This window comes from Euprymna scolopes, chromosome 7 (assembly GCF_053919585.1).
Source record: "Euprymna scolopes isolate OS-2025 chromosome 7, ASM5391958v1, whole genome shotgun sequence".
NCBI classification, from domain to species: Eukaryota; Metazoa; Mollusca; class Cephalopoda; order Sepiida; family Sepiolidae; genus Euprymna; species Euprymna scolopes.
Window position 1 is genome coordinate 171,844,167 of NC_136488.1, and position 12,176 is coordinate 171,856,342.

At 31.0% G+C, this 12,176-nt stretch overlaps 7 non-coding genes across 7 annotated transcripts; all 7 read left to right on the forward strand.

The window, feature by feature from the left end:
• The first annotated feature begins 2,746 nt into the window (after positions 1-2,746).
• On the forward strand, positions 2,747-2,829 carry Trnas-aga (transfer RNA serine (anticodon AGA)). The gene has a single exon. It is a non-coding gene; the product is annotated as a tRNA-Ser (tRNA).
• Positions 2,830-3,178: 349 nt separating this feature from the next.
• Trnaq-cug (transfer RNA glutamine (anticodon CUG)) lies at positions 3,179-3,250 on the forward strand. The gene has a single exon. It is a non-coding gene; the product is annotated as a tRNA-Gln (tRNA).
• A 2,736-nt stretch (positions 3,251-5,986) lies between these two features.
• On the forward strand, positions 5,987-6,068 carry Trnas-aga (transfer RNA serine (anticodon AGA)). The gene has a single exon. It is a non-coding gene; the product is annotated as a tRNA-Ser (tRNA).
• Positions 6,069-6,415: 347 nt separating this feature from the next.
• Positions 6,416-6,487, forward strand: Trnaq-cug (transfer RNA glutamine (anticodon CUG)). Its single transcript has one exon. It is a non-coding gene; the product is annotated as a tRNA-Gln (tRNA).
• A 2,758-nt stretch (positions 6,488-9,245) lies between these two features.
• Positions 9,246-9,327, forward strand: Trnas-aga (transfer RNA serine (anticodon AGA)). Its single transcript has one exon. It is a non-coding gene; the product is annotated as a tRNA-Ser (tRNA).
• Positions 9,328-9,677: 350 nt separating this feature from the next.
• On the forward strand, positions 9,678-9,749 carry Trnaq-cug (transfer RNA glutamine (anticodon CUG)). The gene has a single exon. It is a non-coding gene; the product is annotated as a tRNA-Gln (tRNA).
• Positions 9,750-11,454: 1,705 nt separating this feature from the next.
• On the forward strand, positions 11,455-11,526 carry Trnaq-uug (transfer RNA glutamine (anticodon UUG)). The gene has a single exon. It is a non-coding gene; the product is annotated as a tRNA-Gln (tRNA).
• The last annotated feature ends 650 nt before the right edge of the window (positions 11,527-12,176 follow it).

Consider the following 12,176-nt stretch of genomic DNA (forward strand, 5'->3'; position numbering starts at 1 on the left):
CTTGCCTTTGATAACATTTATTTGTTATTTTAACTACTTTTTCGAATCTATGTGTACAGTAATACAAACCCAAATTTTAATATTTTTTAAAATATAATTTAGAGAGGGGGGGGGGGTTAAAACTATATCTCCCTCCGAAAAACAACCAACAAAAAATGAAATTAAAAAGATTCTTGATAAACGATAGCGGAGTTTTCAATAAAATTGATTAATAAATTTATTTAGTGATTACTTTTTCTCTGAATGATTGATTTTAGAATTTTGAAGTACAAATTTAAAAAATTAAAAATTAGTTAACGATAGATTGTAAGCACATGACATCTATCGCGCCAAAAAAATATTTCGCTTTTAATTTATTAGTTAATTTTTGCAAAATTTGACAGGACGACAATAAATGTTGATAATGGATAAAATTATAATTTTAAATAACGCATGAGTGCATTTAGTATGAGAGAAAACAAAAACATAACAACAAAAAACTATCATAATTAAAAAACCAAAACAAAAAAGTAACGCTCCCAGTTTTTAATTTTTTGGTTTTGTTTTTTATTATTGTTTTTATGACTCCAAAAAACATCGTTAAAATAAGAAACAAAAAAATTGTAATTAACTTTGTATGAACATATTAAACGCTTTAAAATAAGTGAAACCACTAAGAACTTAGCCAGTTAGGTAGAAAACGGGCAATCGATTTTATTTAAAAAAAAAAAAACATTAAACAAATAAAAATATTTTTTTAAAAATATTATGGGGGGGGGGGCTATAGTCTATTTTAAAAAGCAATATCTCCTTCAAGAACGATCATAAAATGTGTTTTCAATCGATATTTATTCAATAAGGGACCAGTTTTCCTACCTAGCGAAAGGGGACGAGTTTTCCGGAGACGCGTTTTCCGGAGACGAGTTTTCCCGGGACGAGTTTTCCTAAATTCGTCTATATTATTGGTAAGTGGTAAATTTTCACAATATAAATTTATAGGAATATAAACAGAACAGTGATATAAAAAATAATTTTGAAAGAAATATTGTTCACAAACCTTTTTTAGTATTAATTTCAATTTTTTAATGTTGTATTAACTTAAAATCCAGCAGTTGATAGAGCAAACGTAGATATGTCTGTAGGTTTGGTAGCGTGCGGAAAGAATACGTTATTATTTCGAAAGGCATTCGTAGTGTGAGGAGGGGGGTGGGAATTTAAATAAATATTGTGAAATTTCAAGTTTAGATAAAAAAAATGTATTAATAAAGTTATGCTTAAAATAAATAAAAATTATTGTTTATTTTTGAAAATAGGTTAAAAAAAAGTGGTAATGCGTAAGCATCAGAAGTTAAAATTATAAACATTTTCATATTGTTATTTTTTTTTAAAAGGTAAATTTAATAATAAAAATAAATGGAAAAAAAATCCAATAAAAAGAAAAATATCTATTACAGACAACATGCAATGACGTAAATCTCCGATTGCACAAACAGTAAACCTTTCAGATAATATACGTAAAGTGAAATAAATCGAATATAAAATTAAATGAAAATATATTAAATAATTAAATGTTAAATAGATTTTGTAAATAGTACAGTTGAAATGATTAGAATATTTCCAATATGTAATAAGGTCGAGGTAATTAGTTAAAGAGATTTAATATAATGTGATATGCAAATGAGCATAAGTCATTCGATATGGGGGTGGTTTGTAGAATAGTATATAAAGAAATTAGGCAAAGATTCTTATAGCTCCTATAACAGAAACATCCTAAAATGGGTTCTAATGTTTCTCTACCAGGAGAGATCTACCCTCTTACCTCCTTTATATTTCGTTGATGATGGAGAGCTGTACACACAGACAGAAACACACGAACCCTATTACTTTATAAAAATATAGATTTCAAAGATTGAATAAAGATGAAATTGTAGAAAATGTTTATAGTTTTTATGAAAAAAATTTTTTATTGCGGTTAATAAAAGTAATATTTGCGCGTAAATTTTATGTAACAATCGTCGCCTGAAAATATTATTTAATGATTTTTCTGAGATGCAGAAACGTTTATTTATTTACATGTTTTCGGCCGTTGCAATCTCCGGACTTTTTCAAATGCTGTTTTCATTGTATGCTGTATCATCACGTCGCATGAATGGAAAAAGTCTATAATTGAAATAGGTTTCCCAAATATTTTTGTAGTCATAATTCGGCTTTGTTTTACTATACACATGGATTCGAAAAAGGTGTCAAAAAACAAAAAAACAAAAGAAATATATAACAAATAAACGTTATGAAAGGCACGATACGTTACTTTTCTACCTATGTGGATATTTTTTTTAGAGTTTTTATTTAATGTAAAATGTTTATTGGGTTCTAAAAGAATACGGTGTTTATCGGTATATTTGCAAAAGGTCAATGACGGCTTATGCGCTGTTGAATACGTTAAGTTTAAGAAAACGAATCGAAACGAAAGAATGATACAAAATGCAATTAGAAACCGAGCGAATATATGTCAGCGAATGTAACGATTACATATATTGCTGCTAGGAATTCTGTGGACGTTCAGTGTGAATGGGTATCAGTGAAATATTTTGGACGCCATTAATATCACGACAACATCGACTGACTGTATTGTAATTGTAGTTTATCAGATTAGAGGGCCTCCTACTATATGGCTAGTAATTTGAACTCCGCAGACGATATGTGAATAGGCGCGCATTGAAAGCTGTGTGTTTAGTACTAATTGACGATGCTCATATCACGTAATAGCGTCGTCGTGGCCGAGTGGTTAAGGCGATGGCCTAGAAAGCCATTGGGGTCTCCCCAGCATAGGTTCGAATCCTATCGGCGACGAAATAGTTTTATACTTACTACTGTCGCTATTTGTGACTTTTGTTTATCACTTATATTGTGTAAAAAGAAAAAAAAACAAATTGGAAAGTAGTCAGCCATACCCGAGTTAGAAATTAAATTGCTTGCTAGCATTTACATCCATGATGACCAGCATTTTCGTGTCGTGCAGATTAGATATCCAAACTTATTTATGAATTTAAACAGAGCCATTTTGAATAAAATAAAATAAATAAATAAATAAAAACTAACTAAATCAATAAAATAAAAATTGAAGTCACAAGTTTTGCACAATTTTAATATTAGTTAATGAAAGATAATTCTGAAGATAAGATGGGTTATTATGGCAAGTGGTTCTATGGTGTAATGGTTAGCACTCTGGACTCTGAATCCAGCGATCCGAGTTCAAATCTCGGTAGAACCTTGAATACTATGATTTTTTTATTTTGACTTTGTTATACATTCTATATTTTGAATTGATTTTGCCTGTCTGTCTGTATTATTCTACTATAAAGAAAATGAACTTTATCTGTTTGTGTATTTATATTCCCTATGGATTCCGGAACAGCTGGGTCAGTTTTTATGAAGTTTCACACGAATGTACTTTATGTTTCTGACCGTGATCTTTGATAGGTTTTGTATCGAATGTCTTCGATAAGTATCGATAATCGAAAAAATCCGATGAAAGCAAAAACAGCCGATTTTATCTAACGTTCACACCTTATACAGCCTAACATCACAAGTGCATTTGATAAGTTTTATTACCACACAAGCCGAAAAGCCAGGCATATAAAATCAACAGTAGGTTCTTGAATATGACAGGGGTTCATCCAGAATGAATGTTTCTGTTTAAAGCACAACTGAACTATGACACTAGAATTTTTCATTTTAAACTTAAATTCAAGCTATTATATATAAAAATAATTTTATATAATCAACAGTCAGTTCTCTACAGAGTAATGGAGACTAATATGTATTGCGGATAAAGAAACTGCGAGGAGGCATGTGAAGCTTCCTCCTAGTGAATTGCGATTAGTTCCCAATTTGATTGAAACATTTTGATGACAATAAAAATGTGTGAGTTTGAAAAATTCGTTGATCTTCAACATTAGTTTTCGGCCAAGTAATTTGTGTTAGTTAATCCTGAAAAGAGATGTTTGACATGCAATGAGTAAAATGTTGTTAACTCTGAAAAGGACTGTTTCAATTACTGCTGCCACTAATAGCAAACCGTAGCCATTAAAAACTGATTTTGATCTCTAATTCTTGAGAGGTTGTTAAGAAAGAGGAAATCAATGATGAATTTGAAAGGTGACGTAGCAAGAAATCGTTCTTGCTTCCTCATAAAATTTGGTTTCCTTACTTCAAACACACACACACACACATGAAAAAATAATACGTGATCAATTTAGGTGATTTTTGGAATATGACATGTTTTGTTCCATGACATTCTGTACTTTAGCTTTTTGTTCAATTTTTACTTGGTTTCCACCTTAACATTTTCCTTTCAAAAACCGACTTTTCTATATTGTCGGGTATGCTTAAAACGAATATCGAATATAAATTTTCCGCAAATAAGTAGTTTTCTGGATATCAAGCAATGTCCTCCTTTAAGATATAAGTAGTGGCCATTGTTGTACGCGCAAGCGCGCATATTTTTGGCGCGCGTGCACGACAGTGACCACCATTTATAACATAAAGAATTACATTGCTAATTATCCGGAAAACTACTTGTTTACGGAAAATTTAAATGCGATATTCTTTTTCAGCATACCCGAAAACTTTTAAAATCGTCATTTACTTGCTTTTTAATTCACTTGTACTAAACTATTTGTTCCCCAACATAATTCAAATTTTGTGTCTGATCAAACATTTATTTCGTTCGACATTTGTTCAGATTTCATATTCACATTTGTTCATATTTCAGCATGTCATAATCTTAAAAAAATCTGTTAGTAAGTGTCGCCTTTCCGATAAAATGACATGTATGAGGAAACACCGTGTTTAAGCAATAATGCATTTAAAATAAACTGATTTCATTAATGTTGAATTTTGATATTTGGAAAAAAAAATTTAATTATGAAATGTTCTTTAAAAATAAAGACATATAAAGAATATTAAAATACACGTGAAAACGATTTAGAAAGTTTATCAATTTGGTTTGATATGTAATGGTTCTATGGTGTAATGGTTAGCACTCTGGACTTTGAATCCAGCGATCCGAGTTCAAATCTCGGTAGTGAATTTTGATGTTTTTATCTGGTTGAATAAAATTATTTTATTTCTTTATTTCAAAGATTGAATAAAGATGAAATTGTAGAAAATGTTTATATTTTTTATGAAAAAAAAAATTTCATTGCGGTTAATAAAAGTAATATTTGCGCGTAAATTTTATGTAACAATCGTCGCCTGAAAATATTATTTAATGATTTTTCTGAGATGCAGAAACGTTTATTTATTTACATGTTTTCGGCCGTTGCAATCTCCGGACTTTTTCAAATGCTGTTTTCATTGTATGCTGTATCATCACGTCGCATGAATCGAAAAAGTCTATAATTGAAATAGGTTTCCCAAATATGTTTGTAGTCATAATTCAGCTTTGTTTTACTATACACATGGATTCGAAAAAGGTGTCAAAAAACAAAAAACAAAACAAAAGAAATATATAACAAATAAACGTTATGAAAGGCACGATAAGTTACTTTTCTACCTATGTGGATATTTTTTTAGAGTTTTTATTTAATGTAAAATGTTTATTGGTTTCTAAAAACATACGGTGTTTATCGGTATATTTGCAAAAGGTCAATGACGGCTTATGCGCTGTTGAATACGTTAAGTTTAAGAAAATGAATCGAAACGAAAAAATGATAGAAAATGCAATTAGAAACCGAGCGAATATATGTCAGCGAATGTAACGATTACATATATTGCTGCTAGGAATTCTGTGGACGTTCAGTGTGAATGGGTATCAGTGAAATATTTTGGACGCCATTAATATCACGACAACATCGACTGACTGTATTGTAATTGTAGTTTATCAGATTAGAGGGCCTCCTACTATATCGCTAGTAATTTGAACTCCGCAGACGATATGTGAATAGGCGCGCATTGAAAGCTGTGTGTTTAGTACTAATTGACGATGCTCATATGACGTAATAGCGTCGTCGTGGCCGAGTGGTTAAGGCGATGGCCTAGAAAGCCATTGGGGTCTCCCCGCATAGGTTTGAATCCTATCGGCGACGAAATAGTTTTATACTTACTACTGTCGCTATTTGTGACTTTTGTTTATCACTTATATTGTGTAAAAAGAAAAAAAACAAATTGGAAAGTAGTCAGCCATACCCGAGTTAGAAATTAAATTGCTTGCTAGCATTTACATCCATGATGACCAGCATTTTCGTGTCGTGCAGATGAGATATCCAAACTTATTTATGAATTTAAACAGAGCCATTTTGAATAAAATAAAATAAATAAATAAATAAAAACTAACTAAATCAATAAAATAAAATTGAAGTGACAAGTTTTGCACAATTTTAATATTAGTTAATGAAAGATAATTCTGAAGATAAGATGGGTTATTATGGCAAGTGGTTCTATGATGTAATGGTTAGCACTCTGGACTCTGAATCCAGCGATCCGAGTTCAAATCTCGGTAGAACCTTAAATACTATGATTTTTTATTTTGACTTTGTTATACATTCTATATTTTGAATTGATTTTGCCTGTCTGTCTGTATTATTCTACTATAAAAGAAAATGAACTTTATCTGTTTGTGTATTTATATTCCCTATGGATTCCGGAACAGCTGGGTCAGTTTTTATGAAGTTTCACACGAATGTACTTTATGTTTCTGACCGTGTTCTTTGATAGGTTTTGTATCGAATGTCTTCGATAAGTATCGATAATCGAAAAAATCCGATGAAAGCAAAAACAGCCGATTTTATCTAACGTTCACACCTTATACAGCCTAACATCACAAGTGCATTTTATAAGTTTTATTACCACACAAGCCGAAAAGCCAGGCATATAAAATCAACAGTAGGTTCTTGAATATGACAGGGGTTCATCCAGAATGAATGTTTCTGTTTAAAGCACAACTGAACTATGACACTAGAATTTTTCATTTTAAACTTAAATTCAAGCTATTATATATAAAAATAATTTTATATAATCAACAGTCAGTTCTCTACAGAGTAATGGAGACTAATATGTATTGCGGATAAAGAAACTGCGAGGAGGCATGTGAAGCTTCCTCCTAGTGAATTGCGATTAGTTCCCAATTTGATTGAAACATTTTGATGACAATAAAAATGTGTGAGTTTGAAAAATTCGTTGATCTTCAACATTAGTTTTCGTTCAAGTAATTTGTGTTAGTTAATCCTGAAAAGAGATGTTTGACATGCAATGAGTAAAATGTTGTTAACTCTGAAAAGGACTGTTTCAATTACTGCTGCCACTAATAGAAACCGTAGTCATTAAAAACTGATTTTGATCTCTAATTCTTGAGAGGTTGTTAAGAAAGAGGAAATCAATGATGAATTTGAAAGGTGACGTAGCAAGAAATCGTTCTTGCTTCCTCATAAAATTTGGTTTCCTTACTTCAAACACACACACACACACACACACACACACACACACACACACGAAAAAATAATACGTTATCAATTTAGGTGATTTTTGGAATATGACATTTTTTGTTCCATGACATTCTGTACTTTAGCTTTTTGTTCAATTTTTACTTGGTTTCCACCTTAACATTTTCCTTTAAAAAACCGACTGTTCTATATTGTCGGGTATGCTTAAAACGAATATCGAATATAAATTTTCCGCAAATAAGTAGTTTTCTGGATATCAAGCAATGTCCTCCTTTAAGATATAAGTAGTGGCCATTGTTTTACGCGCAAGCGCGCATATTTTTGGCGCGCGTGCACGACAGTGACCACCATTTATAACATAAAAGAATTACATTGCTAATTATCCGGAAAACTACTTGTTTACGGAAAATTTAAATGCGATATTCTTTTTCAGCATACCCGAAAACTTTTAAAATCGTAATTTACTTGCTTTTTAATTCACTTGTACTAAACTATTTGTTCCCCAACATAATTCAAATTTTGTGTCTGATCAAACATTTATTTCGTTCGACATTTGTTCAGATTTCATATTCACATTTGTTCATATTTCAGCATGTCATAATCTTTAAAAAATGTGTTAGTAAGTGTCGCCTTTCCGATAAAATGACATGTATGAGGAAACACCGTGTTTAAGCAATAATGCATTTAAAATAAACTGATTTCATTAATGTTGCATTTTGATATTTGGAAAAAAAAATTTAATTATGAAATGTTCTTTAAAAATAAAGACATATAAAGAATATTAAAATACACGTGAAAACGATTTAGAAAGTTTATCAATTTGGTTTGATATGTAATGGTTCTATGGTGTAATGGTTAGCACTCTGGACTTTGAATCCAGCGATCCGAGTTCAAATCTCGGTAGTGAATTTTGATGTTTTTATCTGGTTGAATAAAATTATTTTATTTCTTTATTTCAAAGATTGAATAAAGATGAAATTGTAGAAAATGTTTATATTTTTTATGAAAAAAAAAATTTCATTGCGGTTAATAAAAGTAATATTTGCGCGTAAATTTTATGTAACAATCGTCGCCTGAAAATATTATTTAATGATTTTTCTGAGATGCAGAAACGTTTATTTATTTACATGTTTTCGGCCGTTGCAATCTCCGGACTTTTTCAAATGCTGTTTTCATTGTATGCTGTATCATCACGTCGCATGAATGGAAAAAGTCTATAATTGAAATAGGTTTCCCAAATATTTTTGTAGTCATAATTCGGCTTTGTTTTACTATACACATGGATTCGAAAAAGGTGTCAAAAAACAAAAAACAAAACAAAAGAAATATATAACAAATAAACGTTATGAAAGGCACGATAAGTTACTTTTCTACCTATGTGGATATTTTTTTAGAGTTTTTATTTAATGTAAAATGGTTATTGGTTTCTAAAAACATACGGTGTTTATCGGTATATTTGCAAAAGGTCAATGACGGCTTATGCGCTGTTGAATACGTTAAGTTTAAGAAAATGAATCGAAAGGAAAAAATGATACAAAATGCAATTAGAAACCGAGCGAATATATGTCAGCGAATGTAACGATTACATATATTGCTGCTAGGAATTCTGTGGACGTTCAGTGTGAATGGGTATCAGTGAAATATTTTGGACGCCATTAATATCACGACAACATCGACTGACTGTATTGTAATTGTAGTTTATCAGATTAGAGGGCCTCCTACTATATGGCTAGTAATTTGAACTCCGCAGACGATATGTGAATAGGCGCGCATTGAAAGCTGTGTGTTTAGTACTAATTGACGATGCTCATATGACGTAATAGCGTCGTCGTGGCCGAGTGGTTAAGGCGATGGCCTAGAAAGCCAGTGGGGTCTCCCCGCATAGGTTCGAATCCTATCGGCGACGAAATAGTTTTATACTTACTACTGTCGCTATTTGTGACTTTTGTTTATCACTTATATTGTGTAGAAAGATAAAAAAAAACAAATTGGAAAGTAGTCAGCCATACCCGAGTTAGAAATTAAATTGCTTGCTAGCATTTACATCCATGATGACCAGCATTTTCGTGTCGTGCAGATGAGATATCCAAACTTATCTATGAATTTAAACAGAGCCATTTTGAATAAAATAAAATAAATAAATAAATAAAAACTAACTAAATCAATAAAATAAAATTGAAGTCACAAGTTTTGCACAATTTTAATATTAGTTAATGAAAGATAATTCTGAAGATAAGATGGGTTATTATGTCAAGTGGTTCTATGGTGTAATGGTTAGCACTCTGGACTCTGAATCCAGCGATCCGAGTTCAAATCTCGGTAGAACCTTAAATACTATGATTTTTTATTTTGACTTTGTTATACATTCTATATTTTGAATTGATTTTGCCTGTCTGTCTGTATTATTCTACTATAAAAGAAAATGAACTTTATCTGTTTGTGTATTTATATTCCCTATGGATTCCGGAACAGCTGGGTCAGTTTTTATGAAGTTTCACACGAATGTACTTTATGTTTCTGACCGTGATCTTTGATAGGTTTTGTATCGAATGTCTTCGATAAGTATCGATAATCGAAAAAATCCGATGAAAGCAAAAACAGCCGATTTTATCTAACGTTCACACCTTATACAGCCTAACATCACAAGTGCATTTGATAAGTTTTATTACCACACAAGCCGAAAAGCCAGGCATATAAAATCAACAGTAGGTTCTTGAATATGACAGGGGTTCATCCAGAATGAATGTTTCTGTTTAAAGCACAACTGAACTATGACACTAGAATTTTTCATTTTAAACTTAAATTCAAGCTATTATATATAAAAATAATTTTATATAATCAACAGTCAGTTCTCTACAGAGTAATGGAGACTAATATGTATTGCGGATAAAGAAACTGCGAGGAGGCATGTGAAGCTTCCTCCTAGTGAATTGCGATTAGTTCCCAATTTGATTGAAACATTTTGATGACGTCCAAGTAATTTGTGTTAGTTAATCCTGAAAAGAGATGTTTGACATGCAATGAGTAAAATGTTGTTAACTCTGAAAAGGACTGTTTCAATTACTGCTGCCACTAATAGCAAACCGTAGCCATTAAAAACTGATTTTGATCTCTAATTCTTGAGAGGTTGTTAAGAAAGAGGAAATCAATGATGAATTTGAAAGGTGACGTAGCAAGAAATCGTTCTTGCTTCCTCATAAAATTTGGTTTCCTTAGTTCAAACACACACACACACACACACACACGAAAAAATAATACGTGATCAATTTAGGTGATTTTTGGAATATGACATTTTTTGTTCCATGACATTCTGTACTTTAGCTTTTTGTTCAATTTTTACTTGGTTTCCACCTTAACATTTTCCTTTAAAAAACCGACTTTTCTATATTGTCGGGTATGCTTAAAACGAATATCGAATATAAATTTTCCGCAAATAAGTAGTTTTCTGGATATCAAGCAATGTCCTCCTTTAAGATATAAGTAGTGGCATTTGTTTTACGCGCAAGCGCGCATATTTTTAGCGCGCGTGCACGACAGTGACCACCATTTATAACATAAAAGAATTACATTGCTAATTATCCGGAAAACTACTTGTTTACGGAAAATTTAAATGCGATATTCTTTTTCAGCATACCCGAAAACTTTTAAAATCGTCATTTACTTGCTTTTTAATTCACTTGTACTAAACTATTTGTTTCCCAACATAATTCAAATTTTGTGTCTGATCAAACATTTATTTCGTTCGACATTTGTTCAGATTTCATATTCACATTTGTTCATATTTCAGCATGTCATAATCTTTAAAAAATGTGTTAGTAAGTGTCGCCTTTCCGATAAAATGACATGTATGAGGAAACACCGTGTTTAAGCAATAATGCATTTAAAATAAACTGATTTCATTAATGTTGCATTTTGATATTTGGAAAAAAAAATTTAATTATGAAATGTTCTTTAAAAATAAAGACATATAAAGAATATTAAAATACACGTGAAAACGATTTAGAAAGTTTATCAATTTGGTTTGATATGTAGTGGTTCTATGGTGTAATGGTTAGCACTCTGGACTTTGAATCCAGCTATCCGAGTTCAAATCTCGGTAGGACCTACTCTGACTGAATTTTGATGTTTTTATCTGGTTGAATAAAATTATTTTATTTCTTTATTTCAAAGATTGAATAAAGATGAAATTGTAGAAAATGTTTATATTTTTTATGAAAAAAAAAATTTCATTGCGGTTAATAAAAGTAATATTTGCGCGTAAATTTTATGTAACAATCGTCGCCTGAAAATATTATTTAATGATTTTTCTGAGATGCAGAAACGTTTATTTATTTACATGTTTTCGGCCGTTGCAATCTCCGGACTTTTTCAAATGCTGTTTTCATTGTATGCTGTATCATCACGTCGCATGAATGGAAAAAGTCTATAATTGAAATAGGTTTCCCAAATATTTTTGTAGTCATAATTCGGCTTTGTTTTACTATACACATGGATTCGAAAAAGGTGTCAAAAAACAAAAAACAAAACAAAAGAAATATATAACAAATAAACGTTATGAAAGGCACGATAAGTTACTTTTCTACCTATGTGGATATTTTTTTAGAGTTTTTATTTAATGTAAAATGGTTATTGGTTTCTAAAAACATACGGTGTTTATCGGTATATTTGCAAAAGGTCAATGACGGCTTATGCGCTGTTGAATACGTTAAGTTTAAGAAAATGAATCGAAAGGAAAAAATGATACAAAATGCAATT